Genomic DNA, 17,220 nt, shown 5'->3' with positions numbered 1-17,220 from the left:
CGGGGCGCGGGTCTCCCGCGCGCCAGGGCGCGAGGCCGGCCGGGGAGGCGCCTGCCAGCCGCGCCGGGTCACGTGGCGCGGTCACGTGGCGCGGAGCCGGGCCCAACGGCGGCGGCGGCGGCCGAGGGAGGCGGAGACTCGGCCGAGACGCGGCGGGGGGGGGGGGCGGTTGGCAGGCGGCGGTTGGCAGGCGGCGGCGGCGGCGGCGGCGGCGGCGGCGGCGGCGGCGGCGCGGGGTTGCTGGAGGCGGAGGCGGAGAGGCGCGGAGGAGCGCGGGGCCGCCGCCACGGGCGCTAGGAGGTGAGGCGGGAGCGGCGCCGCTGTCACGGGCGTCCGGGGCCGGGCGCTGCCGCCTTCCCGGGCGGGGAGGCGGCGGGCCCCCGCGCCTCCCGGAGCGCCCTCCCGAGCCCGGCCGGGCGCCCGTCCCTCGAGGTGGGCGCCCGGCCCCCGGCCGCCGGCTCCGGCCAGGCCCCTGTGCACGCGCGGGAGGGGGGCGCGCCGGGCGGCGCCGGGCCGGGAGGGCAGCAGCGCCCCGGCTCGGCGGGAGGGCCGGTCCCCGGGCGGGGGGGCGGCGGGCGGGCCGCCTTGGGTGGGCTCTCCCGAGGGCGCGGTGGGAGAGGGTGGCGGACACCGGGCTCCGGGCGGCGCTGGCTGCTGTTTTGCTGTTTGAGCCTTTTGTTTCAGCGTACAAGAAAATGGGGCGAAATAGAGCTTGGTGTGCGTGTGTGTGTGTAAATCGGGAGGCGTTTGGCTTGGAGCCATTTTTTTTTTCTTAATTGTGGAGAGAGAAAATCCCTTAAAACGGTTTCCCCAGGGAGACGGGGCTGTGCTCCTCCTCTTCCTCCCCAACGCCTGGATGGAGTGGATTTCCCTCCCTGCCTCTGCCCACCTTCTCGTCCTCCAGTCTGTCTCCCTCCCTCCTTCCCCTTCCTTCCCGCCCCACCTCGGTGAAACCCCCGAGCGAGCGGGGTGTCTGCAAAGCGGCCCGGTCACCTGTCGTCGCAGCTGCAGGAAAATGCTGGCGCTTCTGCTGTCTGGTCTGTGCTTTTTCCTCCGGCAAATCACGGAGATTCCGCTCAGAATACCCACCCTTCCCTCTCTTCCCTGCGCTTAAAAACAAAGTGCATGATGCCGGTTCTGAAGTTTGACCCGCTCGGGCAATTAGCAGGGAGAGGTGTCTACTTTTTCCTGTCACACCGCTTCAAGGTTGGAAAGGTGAGGGCCATTTAGCTTTGTGGAAGGAAATGAGGGTGACACAGTCCTACCGGGGATGGATGTGACTTACCTGCTAAATTGCTGTGGTGATCAGAAAGTCTTCTAACACTTCTCTTCTTGGGGACAGTCAGCTTCCCTTGCAGGGAGCTGTTTCCTGGATTTCTGTGTTTGGGGGCTCTCCTGTTTGTATTTTGCAGTTCATCTGCGCCTTAAGGACGCCCAGCAGGCAGATTTTTGAGAAAGCATAGGGAAAAATCATTTCTAAGGTTTTGAAGAATGTAAAAATTTATCTTTGCGGGCGTCCCTTTCTTTCTGCTGCTCTGTGTCTTGGGTTTCCCTTTCTTGTTAGCTGGAGTTTAGTTCTTGCCCTCAAGGCCACTGGGTACGATGCTGTGGTCCTGGAGAGTGCTCATCCACAGGCCCGACAGCATCAGATAGCTGGGGTTTGAGGTTGTGAGGGGTGTGTAGTGACAGGGCACCTTGCACATAGCCACACTGCAATCCAGAGAGCGGCCGCCCGGCCTCCTGGCTGCCTGGTGGGGCATTTTGGAAGCTGATCTCAGCATTGTGCAACCATAGCCACATTCAGACTGGGAGCACCTGAGGCGTCCCCCTTGTGTCTTGATAGTTTACTGTTGTGGAAATGAGTATGCGATTACATTGTGAAAAGCCAATCTAGTGTTTAGTTCCTCAATTTAAAGAATAATACTTAATTTATAGGAAAGAGTTGAAGATGGGAATTTTCTTTAAGAATTTTAAGTGCTCTATTTTAGTAAGGGCCATGAAAGTAGCAGGATCTTCATGTGATAGGAGAGGTGGTTGACCTCTAGAGTTAGAAGTATGTAGACCTGAGTTAGAGGGAGTCATGTGGGGAAAATTTTTAACACAGTGGAGCTTTCAGGCAGGGGACAAGAGTAGAAAGCCAGCATTGCTTCCTGTGCCTGAGAAATAATAATAATGGGTTTTCTACTGTATGCTTTAAAATTGACCTCATTTAGAAAGGATGTGTGTATCCTATTGAACTTTCTGTTTTCATATGGAGCTGTAAGTGTGGCAGTTTGGTTATTAACACATTTTTTTTCCACCAAAACTCTGAATTGAAAAAAAAAAACAAAACTCTTTGACCTATAAAAAGATCCATGGTACATGAAACTTGTTTCAGCCTTAATGCCGGAGATCCCAAGTAATGGAAGACTGGTAAAGACACAGCAGCCTTCCTTCTGGTGCAATGTCCGCCTTCTCACTAGCTAGTGTACCGGACAGAACGTGAAGCCCAGGTGTACTTTTTGGTTTTACTGCGGATTCACCGAGTACTGGAAATCAGGAATGTTTATTGAGTGCCTATCATGTGCATGGCGAAGCTAGGACATTATTCTTCAACTGTTCTGCTGCATTTACAGTATCAATTGCAGTGTCCCTCCTGTTCTTTTCTGTGTGTGGAGAATGACTGAAGTTAAGATTGAGTGGGCCAGCAATGCATGTGATTCATAAAAATTCATTAAAAATTGAGTAAAACTTGTTACGAAATACTTTGATTTAGTTATTGCATTGGCTCCTATTTGGGTCTGTGAAGTGTTTTCAGTATTACCTTACTGAAATTGTTCACTTGCCCTTAGACTGCTGAGATACCAGGGAATATGTAATTAAATGTAAAATATCTTTGACTTTCGCTGGGATAATGTAAGTTCATTTACTAAATTTTAACATACCAAACATACTATTTTTTCTGTGGCAAAATATATATATGAAATTTATCATTTTGGGACACCTGGGTGGCTCATTCGGTAACAAGTGTCTGCCTTCGGCTCGGGTCATGATCCCAGGGTCCTGGGATCGAGCCCCACATCGGGCTCCCTGCTGAAGGCAGGGCTTCTCCCTCTGCCTTCGTTCTCCCTGCTTATGTTTTCTCTCTCTCTGACAAATAAATAAAATCTTTAAAAAAAAAGAAATTTATCATCTTAACAGTTCGGTGGCATTGGTACATTCCCATTGCTGTGCAGCCATCACCACCATCCACGGCCAGAACTTTTCATCTTCCTGAAACCTTGTATACCTATTAAACAGTAACTTCTCATTCCCTCCTCTCTTGGCCCCTGGCAAATCAGCCTTCCACTTTCTCTCTCCATGAGTTTGACTACTTTGGGCCGCTTGCATAAATGCAGTCATACAGTGTTCGGCCTTTGTGACTGGCTTACTTCACTTAGCATGTCTTCAGGGTTCATCCATGTTGTAGCGTGTGTCAGAATTTCCATCCCTTTTAAGGCTGATAAATAAATGTTCCATTAGTATATGTATGTGCCACATACGTATGTGTATACCACATTTTGTTTAGAAACCTTTTAAATCTTATACTGAATGTTAATAATCATGGCAACCTCATGATGATCAGGAACTCTCACTGGGGATTGTAGATACCTGTGTTAAAATAGGAAAATTAGTTATTTAGTGCATAGTACGTTTAAAAAATACAGGATCCATAGGGACTAAAGCTAATATGTATGTTATGTCCTTGCTGGGTCCTGTCATTTCCTTTGCATGTGGATTGTGACATAGGGTACACCTTTTTGAAATTTGCGTGTGATGCAGATGATGTTTTTATTTCCTAGCTAATGTTATAATGGTGGTATGGTGGTATATTTTGCTGTATGGAAGAATATATAGGGTTCACCCTGAGGGATAGATTGTATAGGAAGGGTGGGGAAAATGTCTATTTCCCTTTATTTACCACTTTCCAAAATCATGTATTATTTCCCTAGCATCCTCCATTGGTGACAGATGAGTGTTTCTCTCTCTCTCTCTCTCTCTTTTTTTGGAGTTATCTTTATGAACACCTCTATTATAGCATTTATGATGCATTTCAGTCCATTTCAGTTAGTTTCCTTTTGATGCTCAAATTGCCCTATCTTTGTGACTAAGGCTTAGTCAGGTTGGCTCCAAATCCTTATGACATGCCTACAATAATGTATAGTAGCTTCTTTGCTTTCTGCTATGATGAGATATTCCAGGCTCATCTTGTACCCTTCCTATTCCAGATTTGAAATCGGAACAGACCATTTTCAAAGGAAAAAAAAAAGGAAAAATAAATGACCAATAAACATATTAAAATATGCAATTTCAGTAGTAATTAAAAAAATGAAATTAAAAGCAATGATAAGCTGCCATTTGTTACGAACAGAATGTGTCCTCCCCAAATTCATATGTTGAAGCCCTAACCTGCAGTGTAATGGTATTTGGAGATGCTGCCTTTGAGAAGTAGTTAGGGTTAGGTGAGGTCATAAGGGTGGAACTCTCATGATAGGATTAGTGCCCTTGTAAGAAGAGACACCAGAGAGCTTGGTGCCCCCATCCCAGTCATGTCCAAAGAAGAGGTCATGTGAGCACACGGCGAGATGGCAGCCACCTCCAAACCAAAGGAGAGGCCTCAAGAATGAAGCCTACCTTGCTGGCATTTAAATCTTGGACTTCCAGCTCTCAGAACTGTGTGAAATAAATTTCTGTTGTTTAAGCCAACCAGTCTATGGTATTTTGTTATGACAGCCTGAGCCAACTAAGACACCATTTTTAATATATTAGCAATATATTTTTTAAAAATTTTGTTTATTTGAGAGAGAGAGAGAGAGAGAGAGTGTGAGCATGAGTTGGGGGGAAGGGCAGAGGGAGAGGGAGAAGCAGGCCCCCTGCTGAGCAGGGACTCCATCCCAGGACCCAGGGATCATGGCCTGAGCCAAAGGCAGATGCTTAAACAACTGAACCACCCAGGTGCCCCTGTAGTGGCAATATTATTCATACTCAACTTACACCTTACTAGGTGTGATATGATTTGGTAAAGCATAATATATGTAAAGTATTATATTATTAAGATTCTTTTGTAACTTCTCTTGGTAGTCTTAATATTTGGGCATCTCTCAGTTTGGAAGGGGAATAGGCGGATAGTAAGTTCCAGCGCTGGTGAAGTTGAAGGGAAATGTGCACTTTGTTCTAGCAGAGGTGTAAATTGATGCACTCGTTCTAAATAGCTGGTATTATGTATCAAAATGGAAAACTTGCATAGCTTTTAATCCAGCAAGTTCATATTTAGGAATTTATTCTAAAGAACTATGTAATGCAAAGATATATATATATATATAGTAAAGAACTACTGAATATATGCAATTATATAGTAAATAACTGAGTAAGGAATTGATTAAATAGATTATGGTACTTTGGTTACATGAAGCCATTGAAAATAATGATACGGATCTATACTATTTCTAGTCTGGAAAGATGCCTACGATATATTATTGATTTAAAAAGGCAGGTTACAGAACTGTAAATGTAGCACTTCCATAAAATATAGGCATAGAAAATGCTGAACAACTAGGCTTTGGATGCCAAGAACCAGACCTGTGAGGACCTAGGCTTTGGGAACCACCTAACGGATGGTCTCTTTGGTCGCCATGTCTCAGAGGCTGCCCCAACTGGTTTCATTCTTGTGTAATAAGATTCAGTTTTCCTGGAGAAAGGGACTATAATTGGCCTAGCTTGGGTAATTTGCTCTGTGTGTGTGTATGTGTGTGTATGTATGTGTGTGATTGTTCTCAGTTGTTTCACAAAGACCTTATGGAATGCAGGAGGAGTCACAAGGAGAGTTGGGGTGCTTTTATCTAAAGAAAGGAGAAGACATTCTAGGAAGACAGGAGATAAATGCCACTACATATTTATTTAAAATTAAATACAGTCTTTGCTGAAAAATGTTGAAGTAATTACCGCATCTCCATAAATTACTGCAAACTGATAAGGTTGGTCTTTCTTTTGCCTTTACCATCCCATTTTGGCAAGATAGGACTTATACCAGTGGGTCAGTTCTATCTGGTTTCTTGCTTTCATAGAAAACAGTGGGTTGAAATAAAGATTTTGGGTTATTTATGGATTTTAAAAGTTATGCTGTTTTTCCCTTTAAATTTGATTAATTCAGGACCAAATATATTTCTCTGATGTCAATTGAGTAGGAATAGAAGTCTTGCACTTGTGTGCTGTCAATGATACCCACCTTGAAAGAGAATTTTAAGAATAGAAATGAAAAATAGTATTTATGGGCATCCTCCGATACTAATGGTGTAGTAGGTTGTAGAGAGTATCGAATTATTCTCTAGGTGTGCAGAGGTGCTGTGCAGATAATATAGACTTATTTGAACAATTTTCTCACTGTTGGTTTTTTTTTTAAAGGTTTTGTTTATTTATTTGACAGAGAGAGACACAGCGAGAGAGGGAACACAAGCAGAGGGAGTGGGAGAGGGAGAAGCAGGCTTCCCGCGGAGCGGGGAGCCCGATGCGGGGCTCGATCCCAGGACCCTGGGATAATGACCTGAGCTGAAGGCAGATGCTTAACTGAGCCACCCAGGCACCCCTCACTGTTAGTTATTTTTAATCAAAAGCACAATTAGAGTCAATATGGGCGTGAAAGAGCTCTGAGAAAGATAGCACACACTACAATTTAAGATATTAATTTCTTACTTTTGAAAAATGAAAGACTTAATTTAGACCTTAATGGATGTGAAAGGGTTTGGAAATGCATAGTATAAGGTGTTCTGTTGTTAGTTATTTCTGCTCTCTTTTTGGTAGTCTTGACACGTAGGTATCTCTTCCCAGCTTGGAATGGGCAGAGTGAGAGCCACAGGTTTAAAGTTTTTGTTGTTTTGGTTTTTTTCATGTCTAGTTAAGGCTAAGTAGTTGGCCTTTATTTATTTATTTATTTATTTATTTATTTATTTATTTATTTATTTATTTATCAGAGAGAGAGAGAGAAGGAGCAAGGGGAGGGGCAAAAGGAGGGAGAAGCAAACTCACCGCTGAGTAGGGAGCCCGATATGGGGCTAGATCCTGGGACTCCGGGATCATGACCTGAGCGGAAGGCAGTTGCTTAACCAACTGAGCCACCCAGGCGTCCCAGAAGTTGGCCTTTTTAACCTTTTTTTTTTTTTTTTAAAGATTTTAAGTAATCTCTACACCCAGTGTGGGGCTCAAACTCACAACTCCGAGATCAAGAGTCCCATGCTCTACGGACTGAACCAACCAGGTGCCCCGAAGTTGGCCTTTTTATTGAATAATTTTTATGACAAAAGTCTCCACCTTTACTTTTAAGTCTCAGCTGTTGATCCAGCTAATTACTGGTTGGAACATTGGGTTTTGAAGGCTCTTTTGTATCTACTTTCAAAAACCTTTCCTCAATGTTTTCAAATTCCACTTAAATGTTATAGACAGATGTCACTGAGCTCTTTCATCCTGCCGAATGTCTCCTTTACCAGTTTCTTGCAAATGACAAAGGGACGATTAGTTTAAACTTATGAGGCAGTTATTCCTGATTTGTGTGAGTATAATTTTCAGCGCAATCAGGAGTCCTGTGTAGAAAACCCTTTCAGTACCACCTTTGTTGTTCCCTACATTGTTTTCCTTCATACTCGGCTATTAAGAGTATATGTTACCTCCCCGGGGAAACACATGACGTTGTTACTTAGCATCGTGACTAAATAGTAGTGTCAGAGGTCCTCCGTGAGCAACAGGCTGAGCTGTTAGTCCTGGGACCGGTCTCGTATTCCTGAAAAGTTGATCAGTGGTGATGTTACCATATGCTGAGAATATGCAGGATTATCTTTGTGCATAATCTGCTTCTTAAGCTTCAGACAACCCGCTTAGCCATAAAACCAGATGGATAGATTCAGCTCCAGCGGTTAGAATATCAAAACATGCATCATAAGAAGTTAGGCTTATGCTGTGAATGAAAACCCTGGTCAACCAAAGCTGACATTTTAGGCAGCCAGACTTACTGTTGTGAATTGTTAAATAATCAGAAAATTTAACTGTGTACAACATTTGTCAAATTAGAGAGGAATGCCTTCAAAAATGATACCTATGTTTAATTCAGAGGAATAGGTTGAAGGACGTTGAATCATGGGCATAGCCAGGTAGATGAATGTTGTTTGAGCTCCGGTCACTGAATTTTTCCAGCCCTTACAAATAGTTTGAATCTTTTTCATTTTTCTTGTCATCTTTTCCTGTGAAATGAGAAATCCCGTCCTGAGTTCCCTCTGTAGGAAGTTAACTTTTCTGGACTAATTTTCTGATATCTGAATAAAAAATTCTGTAATAATTTGAAATGCTTGGATAAAAACACAATTCTTGGCAAAACTACCTCACAGTTTGCTTATCTTATTCATCAGTAGTAATTTTAAATACTGTGACAGAGGTGAGAAGGCAAGTAGCATATGCATATTGTTTTGTCTCCTTACCCAGCTCTGATTCTGAGAGACTTGGGAATAAATTAAATATTATAGGATTGGGGTGCTGCCCAGAATCTATCTGGTAGAGCTGACTAGAGCATCAGTTCCCAGCCTTTTTGGATTTATGGCACCCTATTTGCGTTTGATTCTGCATCTCCCTCCACCTCACCGTTGTAATGGCTGTGGCAGCCAGGACGGTGTTATCAGGGGAGAGCACGGTGCTGATGCATGCAGTCCGCAAATTCTCACCACAATTCAGTTTTCTCTAATTATGTCAGCCTTTAATTTTAACTAATCACTGCCAATAACAAGCCTCACAATTTCACTGCTCTATGAAATAGATTTAAGTTTTTCATCAGTTAAAATTAATGTTTTTGAAAAATTTTGTGGCACAATATAGTGAGTAGTATTTGTATCTTATGTGTATTTATGTGCCGCAGGAAATGTGCTAGAGAAACATTAAGTACCATGGTAGGTCCTCCCTAGGGTGAAAGTGCAGAGGCATATATAGAAGCAAGAGTGGTTAGAAGGTGCTTTGAAATCGGCTTTCTATGAGTTAATAAGTCTACTGCAAATAAATAGAGAAGTCTCAAGGTTGATCGTATGGTTCAGAAATGGTGTCTTTTTTTTTTTAAATCTTTTTTAATTCTGAGAGCCGGGGGATGTCACACTGAGTTCCCTTTCTTAGCTTTCTGTGTGTTGCGTGTAACTGTGGTCTCCTCAGCTGACTAATGGTCATAGCAGTGCAATCTCTTTGGCTGTCCTTCACCCATGTTCAGATGGTGAAGTTGCCTTTCACATGACACAGAAAGGTGCATGTGCTTGATTTGGGGAACTCAGTTTGTTTCTCTGGGACTACTGTACTTCTTTCGAGATGTCCCAACATATGTGTCATCTATATGAAGTCAGAGTGAGAATATTAAGAATATAAGACAGCCAGAACTTTTTGTGGGAGATAGGGTAAGCGCTGTCATGTGAAAAATGCTCATAATCTGTGGAGGTCAGTTTAAAGCCAGTTACTTCAACTTTTAAATTTTATTTTGTTATTATCAAACCTTTTACTGGATTGTTAATGACTAGCAAAATTGGTTTGAGTTGAACCTCCTTTGATGCTAATTAGTGGTAAAGTGGACCCAAGGTGAAATGTCTGGAGAAGGAGGCATGCTGGGAAGACTGGATTTATTCACAAATTAGATCATGAATGAGCTTCCAGAAGTTAGGATTTGGTTTAACCCCTTTCTCTTCATTTTGTGTCTACCTGGTCTTAAGTATTGTTACCACATACTATGATTTTGAGAAGTGAACTATCTCATAGTGTGGGAAACTCCATGCAAGTAGGGTATTAGAGATCTGCCTGGGGGTATTGGGTGAAGATAGTCAATCAATTGGGATGCAGACTTTTAACCACTGAATTTTTAGTTCACTGTTTTTAATCATGGTCACGCACTTTTCTGTGTGAAAAATATTTTGTTTCTTGGCCTCTGTATTTTATATGTGGAACTTCAGTGTTGCATGAGATTTATAACTTTCTGCTTACTTAATTTTTAATATGATATTATGGCTAATATTCTTAATATTCTCACTCTGACTTAATATAAATGATATGTATGTTGGGACATCTCGAAAGAAGTACAGTAGTCCTCCCTTATCCACGGTTTTGCCTTTGGTGGTTTCAGTTACCCACTGTCAACTGCAGTCTGGAAATAGATGATCCTCCTTCTGATGTAGCACCAGAAGGTCCCTGGTAGCCTGAAGCTCTGCTACAGTGCGTGCATCCTTTACGTTATCACGTGGGCATTGTGTCATCTCACACCGTCACGGCAGGTCGGATGAGAATAGTACAAGGTATTTCCAGAGAGAGGAAGAGAGACATAACTTTTGTTAGAGTATATTGTCATAATTGTTCTATTTTACTCTTATTGTTTATTTCTTACTGGGCTCAATTTATAAATTAAACTTTATCACAGGTAAGTACATACGGGAAAAAACATAACATAAATAGGGTTCAGAACTATTTGCGGTTTCAGGCATCCACTGGGGGTGTTGGAGTGTATCCCTGAGAATATATATCTCTCTATATATTCTCTCTTCGAATTCTCAGGCCCCTTCTAAATTTAAAAACAGAAAAAACAACCAGTAAATTACTAAGATAGGTTGGTTTGAATATAAACTTCTGAGTTAGATTTAAATGGATATTTTTTAAAGAGAGAAATGTTGGGGGGTTGGTGTGGAAGGGCAGAGGGAGAGGAGGAGAGAATCCTAAGCAGGCTCTGGAGCCCGATGCGGGCTCAGTCCCACAACCCTGAGCTCAGGACCTGAGCTGTAATCAAGAGTCAGATATTCAACCGACCGAGCTACCCAGTGCCCCTACATGTAACTGTATTTTATTTAAAGAGATGCTTTTTCTTTGATTGTGAATCTCTCTAGAAATTCAAGTAAATGGGGCTCTAAGTGGGAGAGGACTGCTCACCTGTGGCAAAGGCTTTTCTGCTTCCTTTTTTCTGTCCACCTGATTGGCTGGTGCAGAGGTTTTGAGTCTGGTTTGCCATGTAGGTTCTTTGTACACCTTTGTTTTTGCTTAGGGTTCCCCCTTCTGGTTGTGGTTTGACCTGTTTTCACTACTGTAGGCACCATGTAGCTAAGCTTGACATTAACACAGAACATAAAGAGGAAAAGAGTTTTGGATTCTAGAAGGAGACTTTGGTTAGGACTGGTCAAATGAATTAAACAGAAGGTAGCTGCCCCTGGGGAATGCTGCATTGAAGCTCTGCTTTCTTTAGCAGAACTCCCAAGCCAGGGGGAATTAGAGCCAGTGGGTAGAATCGGAAGAAATATGTGGTTTATGGAGGCTCTGAATTTGAGTTTGGATATGTCATAGATTTGAAATGTGTGTGAAAGCAGGTGTAGCAGACAGAGCACCTAGGCATGTAGTCTTTTTTTTTTCTTCTTTAAATAAGAAATTTACTGGGGTGCCTTGGTGGCTCAGTCAGTTGGTTGAGCTTCCCACTCTTGATCTTAGCTCAGGGAATGATCTCCATGTAGGATTGAGCCCAGGGCTCCACGCTCAGCGGGGAGCCTGCTTGAGATTCTCCCTCTCCCTCTGCTCCTCCCCTCCTTGCACAGCAGGCTCTCTCTAAAATACATAAATCTTTTTATTTTTTAAAAGACTTTATTTATTTGACAGAAAAAGCGAGTGAGTGCACGCACGCGCACAAGTGGGGGAGCAGCAGGCCGAGGGAGAGGGAGAAGCAGACTCCCCGCTGAACAAGGAGCCCGATGCGCAGCTCAATCTTAGAACTCTGGGATCATGACCTGAGCCAAAGGCAGACGCTTAACCGACTGAGCCACCCAGGAGCCCCTAAATAAATCTTTTTTATTTTTTTAATCTTTTTAAAAGATTTTATTTATTTGACAGAGAGAGAGGGAAAGCACAAGTAGGCAGAGAGGCAAGCAGAGGGAGGGGGAGAAGCAAGCTCCCTGCTGAGCAGGGAGCCTGATGTGGGGCTCCATCCCAGGACCCTGGGATCATGACCCGAGCTGAAGGCAGACGCTTAACAGACTGAGCCACCCAGGTACCCCTAAATAAATCTTTTTTTAAAAGTTTACTATGTTATGGATACTAACCCCTTTTCTTTTGTGCATATTTTCCCAGTTTGTTGGTTGCCTTTCAACTCTTAATCTGTTCATGACATATTGTGATGTATAAAAGTGTAAGTTTTCTACGTATTCAAGTCTTCCAGTCTTTTTTCCACGTTTTGACTTTGGTGGTTTGCTTAGAAAGTTTTCCATGGATTATTATTTTTTTCTCTTTTTTAAGCAGACAGGTATTTAAAACTTTTTAAAATAAGGTTTTGTTTTGGAATAATTTTGGATTTACAGAAAAGGTACAGAGATAGTACAGAGTTCCTATATGCCTTTCCCCCAGCTTCCTCTAATGTCAATATCCTATGTAACTACAGAACATTTGTGCATCATTATTAACTAACCTTTAACTTCTTTTAGACTTCATCAGTTTTTTCACCCATGTCCTCCTAGGGCAGTATGTTGTATTAAAATGGGGTGGGTTTTAGAGAGGCAGGCCCTGAATGGCAACATGCTTCAGAGAGTAGCTGTGCTCACAGCACGTTTGTGTCGGATTTTTACAGTCCTTTCCCTCATACATGGGATTTAGATGGAGAGTATCCTTGATTCCTGGTCTTGTGAGACACATCTGCCCTGAGGGAGCACACGTCCTGGCCGTGGCGCTGTTGCACATGTGCGGGACCACATGGAACTTGGGCCTAGAGACGCCTCTCAGATCGTCCACACTGACTGTGCTGCTTCCCTTTTCCTTTCCTGGTAACTCCCTAAGCTGTCTTTGCTCCCACACTGTTACCTCATTCTTCTTTTGCCTGGACCAGAGTGGAAAATCATGATATGTTGTTGATTTTTAACTCTAGGAGAGAAAGGCACCCTTACTGTGAGGAAGTTTTTTATGTTCTAGACATCAAGGTAAACCCAGAATATCACTACTTTCACCCTTCTGAATCTTGGTGCTAGATATGACTGGTCTTCTGACTTTACTGCCTAGATGAAGTGTGTTGTACCTAATGGGAAAAATGTGGTTGACACAGATCAGATAAATTCATGTCTTACTCCTTAGAAAGGTTTAAAAATCTCTGTGGCTTCTTTGCCCGTCTCTACCCTGGCCTTAAGTGGAGACAGATGAACAGAAGAGGTGGAGCGGGCAGGCCGGGGATTAGGTGGAACAGAAACCATGTTGGGTGGCTTCAAGCCCACACTGCTTGATAAAAATAGCATTAACAGGGAGGCCTTAGATGCCTTTGCATTTACTGTCTGTAGGCTTTGCAGCTCAAGTATGTTAATGTGAGTTGGGCTGAATTTTTTTTTTTAAGATTTTATTTATTTATTTGATAGAGAGATAGCAAGAGCAGGAACACAAGCAGGTGAAGTGGGAGAGGGAGAAGCAGGCTTCCCGCTGAGCGGGGAGCCCAATGTGGGGCTCGATCCCGGGACCCTAGGATCACGACCTGAGCTGAAGGCAGATGCTTAATGGCTGAGCCACCCAGGCGCCCCTGGGCTGAGCTTTCTCATGGGTAATGAGTAGCTTTTACTTGTGCATTCAAATCAGTCTCCCTTCTCCTACCTAAAAACACTTTTAAATTTTCTTAACCTTTTCTGACTTGGAAGACACCCCTGCTTTTCCATCTAGAAAACACTGAAAACACGCTGGCTGTGCATGTTTTAGGAGGAGAGATCAGTGAAGGAGCAGAGGAGAGGACACTGGCTTTGGTTTTCTGGAGACCTGGAAGACAACTTCTGTAGTGTTGCTCTGCTCCATCCCAACTGTTAGAATCAGTTGATGATATTGGAAAGCCTCCAATCAAGCCACAGGTAATCAATAGGAATATAATTTTTAAAGCAGAATGTCCTTTAGTAGATTGTACCTGCTTCTGTTTGGCCAGATAGGGGTCAGCCTTTATTTTTTCTGGAGTTTTTCTCAGTGGTTTGTGACTTTCCATGGCCAGTAATAATTGCTTAAAATATGCATCACATGTAGTTTACAAAGCATTTGTCCACGTATGCCATTTTATTTGGTCTTCACGACAACGTTGTACATTATGTCAAGCACATATTTTATGAGGAAACCGAGGCCAAGGGATTTGCCTGTAGTCATATAATTGTTAAGCAGAAGTCTTGGGGCTTGAACCAGCACCAGCTGATTAAAAGTCCTGTGTCCCTTCCTCTACCCCCTTGCTCGCCCTGTGGCCTCCCCTCCGAGCTGGTCCTGCCAGTTTTATAGATGCACTGCAGGAGAGGCTGGTGGTGGTTTTCTCTTGGCAGGCTTGGGTAATGTTGGTGACCAGAGCATATAGCCCAGATTGATAATTAGTAGACCTGTTGAGTGCATGTCTACCATCTTTTCTTTCCTTCTTCCTTCGTAATGGGATTGGGTTTTGTTTAGACCTTCTCTCTGTCCGCATGTGACTGCAGAGAAAGTGATCCATCCTCAGCACAGGGATAAATTCTGATGTATTCCAGCCCCTCATGCGGGCCCCATTTGCTGTAGGTGATTGCTGGAGGGGTAAACAAGAGACCTGCCTGGTCCTAGCCAATGAGATGTGAGGGAGGTCTGCCAGGAGTTTCTGGAAACCTTCTCAACCTTAAAATGGCAACACTAGGTAGCCCTTTTTCTCCGAAAACTGTCTGGATGTGATGCCTACAACTGTTACAGTCATTTTGCTATAATCTGAACATGAAGCCGTGCATGGGAGAGGACAGAGCCAAGAAAACGGCACAGAAAACTCAGAGCCTACCACCATCCTGCTTTTGACTTGTTATGCAAAATAAATTTCCTTGTTAATTAAGGCACTTTGAATTGGGATTATTGGTTACTTGTACCTAAAGACATGCTAATTTATGTAGTAGCTACCAGATGATGGATTGCTTGCTTGCTTGATTCATTCATTCATTCATACCATGAAGGAGATGTACAGGATATGAAGGTAGAACTTGGTCTAGTCAGAAGGTCAGAAACGGCTTCCCTGAGGAAATGGCAGAGACCTTGGTGAGGGAGATTCCTTTTCATGCTGGGCCTTGTATCCCGTGTTTAAGGATTTTGGTTTTTATTGCAAAAGCAGAACCATTGAAGGATTTAAATACATTGAAGGGTGTGGCATGAGGGCAGTGAGCTATAGTTAAGCTGCTCCTGCTAAAGAAAATCTTGGCTTAACATTCCAAAGAGTCAAGTTTGATTTGAGCAGGCAAGGAGTAGTCAGTGGTTAAGGTCCTGGTGATTAGCAGGTGCATCCAGAAAGCACAGAAGAGCATCTCTGCTTGGAATCGCATGAAGTAAATCACACAGATTCTTTTCTTCCTCCTTGCCAGTACAAACACACACACACACACACACACACAAACACACACACACAAACACAGGCAGCTTTCATATGTTTTGATTTAAGCATAATTTATGAATGAATGTCATTCTCTTAGGGTTTGAATCATTTAAGTTAAAAAAAATTGCAGCCAAGAAATCTGTGTTGGGGTTACAAAAAGAGTATAGATGGTTTCATTGTAAATAAAATTTTAAGGATGCATCTGAAATTGAATGTATCTGAAATTGAACTTTTAGCATCTCCAGAGGTTTTTCTCCAGGTTCGATATACTAAGATCTGCTCCGATTCTCATACATATGGATATATTAGCAAAACTGGATTCCATCCCAGTGTAAGCAGGTGGGGGACCTGCCTGAACCATAGAGTGGAAGTGCAACGAGAGCGGCAGTGTTCCTGTAATTATATCAGGATGTGATGTAGTCCCTCCCTATGTTTATTAATTAGTGGAGTTGTAATGAGACGTCCCCCCCATGCTTTTAAGGATGCTGATCAGTGGGCATCCGGGCAGGATTTTAGTTGTGTTTGGGAGCCTTCTGTGTACAAGTGGGAGGGATCCGTGTTTCAGGTAGTGGCAGGTGAGCCTCCCGCCAAGTTGGCATAATGGGAACAGGACTCTTCTGGGTTGCCATCTGTTTGTGGCTGATAGGAAACCAGCAGTGTCTTCTGAGGAGTTTATGTTGAAATACTTAGGAATTAGTAACGTTAAGACCATGCTGATCAGGTATTAGGAGGTGGGGGGAAATAAGGCTGTATGTAGCGATTTTTCATTATTACTAATTTCAGGAGATGTCTGCTTGGGTTCAACAGTCTCCATCCCCACCCCCTGAAAAACCACAGCTCTTTTCTGCCCACCCAGACTGACCATTCAAATCAGTCTCAGTTCTGTACTGAGTTTCCCATGGCAAGGCAACACATTACTGACACGACTCACATGTAATACTGTGCACGGTGTTTTCCACTGAGGAGGTTCAGTTTGTCTCTGTAACTCTTGAAATGTGTCATGTTTTGTTGTTTAAATTCTAGTAAGATATAGTTAACAAAATTTATAATTTTATGTATTTATTTTTTAAAGATTTTTTTTATTTATTCATAAGAGACAGAGAGAGGGAGGCAGAGGGAGATGCAGGCTCCCTACGGAGCAGGGAGCCCGATGCGGGACTCGATCCCAGGACCCTGGGATCATGACCTGAGCCAAAGGCAGATGCTTAACCATCTGAGCCACCCAGGCACCCCAAAATTTATGATTTTAGTCATTTATAAAGTGTACAGTTCAGTGGCTAATTAAGTACATTCGTACTGTTGTGCGACCATCATGATGTTTTTAGCAAGTACTCTGATGTACTTAAAAAATGGTGAATTCTTCTTTTCCGTATATCAAATATATATAAAAAATAATTAGCATGCTCTGCCTAATGTGATGTCCCTTTGGATTTTAGGCTGGAATATACTTCCTTTCCATATGGGAGCTGGCTAGGTGGAATGGAGGTATTGTGCCCCCATTTCTCTGGGTTTGGTTTGCTGTTCTTGCCCTGGGAGGCTCAGTGGCTCTCAGTCCAGGCACAGTGGTTTTCAGTGGTGCCCTAAAAGCGGCTCTGTGTCTCCTGATTTATACTTTAAAGCAAGGGTGTGGCAGAGAGAAGAACTCACTTCTTTAACCTAGCATTACTTGCTGTGTTAACTACAGGAGCTGAACTGTGGTGGCCTGGTGATGTGTGAGGTCGGAGTTGACCCTGTTTTTAACCCCTGCCAGAGAAGCAGGGTCTGGGGTGGCACCTGCTGCCTCCTGGCTACGGACCCTGCTGGGTTCAGTCTACCACCTGTAGGTTTCTATCTTGCCTTTTTCAAAACAG

At 43.5% G+C, this 17,220-nt stretch overlaps 1 protein-coding gene across 1 annotated transcript in view; it reads left to right on the top strand.

Moving 5' to 3' along the window:
- Positions 1-249: 249 nt before the first annotated feature.
- Positions 250-17,220, top strand: part of TULP4 (TUB like protein 4) — a 232,735-nt gene continuing 215,764 nt past the window's right edge. Inside the window, exon 1 of the mRNA XM_088023816.1 lies at positions 250-300. The gene's annotated coding sequence lies outside the window, so the exon portion shown is untranslated. The remainder of the gene's footprint in view (positions 301-17,220) is intronic.

The sequence above is a fragment of the Eumetopias jubatus genome, unplaced genomic scaffold (assembly GCF_037043125.1).
Source record: "Eumetopias jubatus isolate StellerSeaLion01/CBP00866 unplaced genomic scaffold, mEumJub1_p1.0 scaffold_6, whole genome shotgun sequence".
NCBI classification, from domain to species: Eukaryota; Metazoa; Chordata; class Mammalia; order Carnivora; family Otariidae; genus Eumetopias; species Eumetopias jubatus.
The sequence above is the reverse complement of the archived record's forward strand: the minus strand, read 5'-3'. Positions and strand labels throughout refer to the sequence as shown.